A 2,148-nucleotide genomic window follows, 5' to 3' on the forward strand; every position below is an offset into this window, starting at 1 on the left:
CCAGATCTTCAACTATTCTCTCTGTGTTTTCTGTCCTCCCTCCCTGTTCTGGGACTCCAATCACCCGCAAGTTATCCTTCTTGATAGAGTCCCACATGATTCTTAGGGTTTCTTCATTTTTTTAAATTCTTTTATCTGATTTTTTTCCAGCTATGTTGGTGTTAATTCCCTGGTCCTCCAGATTTCCCACTCTGCATTCTAATTGCTCGAATCTGCTCCTCTGACTTCCTATTGTGTTGTCTAATTCTGTAATTTTATTGTTAATCTTTTGGATTTCTGAATGCTGTCTCTCTACGGATTCTTGCAACTTATTAATTTTTCCACTATGTTCTTGAATAATCTTTTTGAGTTCTTCAACTGTGTTATCAGTGTGTTCCTTGGATTTTTCTGTAGATAGCCTGATTTCATTCCTGAGGTCATCCCTGATGTCTTGAAGCATTCTGTAAATTAGTTTTTTATATTCTGTATCTGATAATTCCAGGATTGTATCTTCATTTGGGAAAGATTTTGATTCTTTTGTTTGGGGGGTTGTAGAAGCAGTCATGGTCTGCTTCTTTATGTGGTTTGATATCGACTGCTGTCTCCGATGCATCCCTAAGATATTGTAGTGGTTTATTCTATATTTGCTCACTGAGTCTTACCTTGTTTTGTTTTCTTTCAATATACGTGGATGGACTACTAGATTGTGCTGTCTTGATTGTTGTAGCCCTTGACTTACTTATGACCTATTACCAGCTGGTTTGGGCTGTTACCAGATATAGATGCCTGAGTCCATTCACTATTCTTGAGTAGAATCTGATTTTGGGTCATCAAGTGTGTGATGCACCCTGTCACCTATCCACCTTGAGAAGTAGTGGTGATAGTTGTGTGCACCAGATTCTATTAGCAGCTGGGGTTCACACTCAAGGGGGGGCAGGATGCTGACAGGCTTCCCCCAAGTGTCAGTGAGGTAGGTGTGTCTCTATTCCTAAAGCACCTTGGTGGGAGGGCTCTGCAGCTATACGTTAGGCCCCCAATGCAAGTACCTCTATAGATTGGTAGGTGTCACCCTCCTTAGACCCCTAAGGCAAGAGGCTAGGTGGTCTTGGGGGAGCTTCAGCCCTCAGTTCCCTTTTGTGGGTCAGTGAGGGCTCTGCTGAATATGCAGAGATATCAGACCTGGGAAAGTTGTCTTTCCAGTAAATCCGCTAAAACAAAAAATGCAGTCAGATCCCTGTCAGAAATGCCTTTGCATTATAATAGCCACCTTGTTCCCTGTAGGGGTGAAAGCCCGAGACTGTGGATCACATATGCTTGGCTGGAGCTGGTTCTGTGTTTTTAGTCCAATTAGGGAAGGATTTTTGGTCCCTGGGTTTTTTGTGGTTGCTTCTCTCAGACCAGAAGAATGGGTTAGGAAAAGACCAAAAAAGAAAAAAAAAGAAAAGAAAAAGCACGGAGCAGTTCTCCCTCTGGCTCAGGAAATTCCAATGTTAATGAAGCCGCCTGGGAAGGGGAGGGGGAGTCCAGAAAAACAGGAGAGAGTAGCACCCCAGAGTACAGACAAAGTTACTTATCTTGCTTGGGATGACTGTTTTATCTGAGATTCCCGAGGGGCGCGTTGCCTGTGTGCGCTGCCTGGGTAGAGATTGCCCCCGAGGGTCAGGCACATGTCTCGTGCTTGAGCTGTCTCTGAAGCCTCGGTCAGTTCCTCTGCTGCCAGTCCAAAGCCGGGCGCCAAGGTTCCCCTGCTGGGACCCTGGACTCCCGGCTCCAAAAACAGTCGCTGCCTCCCGGAGACTTCTCCTCCCGCCAGCCGCGTTGCTGCGCCGCCCACGCGGACCGGCTGGGCCACCTCCCAGGGTCAGTTCAAGGGGCTGGGGCTGCACCCCGTGTTTGTGCCGTCACAGGATATGGTGCTTAGCTCTCCTGCGCCCAGTCCAAAGCCCAGCACCAAGGTTACCTGACTGGGACGCTGGCTTCAGGCTCGGAAAACAGTCGCTGCTTCCCCATAGTTGTTTGTTCTCGGTCTCTGTCACTCAGGTCAACTCTTTAAATCTGTGTTTGTTGGTCAGGGTTCATAGATTGTCATGTATGTGATCGATTCACTTGTTTTTCTGAGTCTTTGTTGCCAGAGGGATCCGAGGTAGCGTCTACCTAGTCAGCCATCTT

Source organism: Loxodonta africana, chromosome 10 (assembly GCF_030014295.1).
Source record: "Loxodonta africana isolate mLoxAfr1 chromosome 10, mLoxAfr1.hap2, whole genome shotgun sequence".
NCBI classification, from domain to species: Eukaryota; Metazoa; Chordata; class Mammalia; order Proboscidea; family Elephantidae; genus Loxodonta; species Loxodonta africana.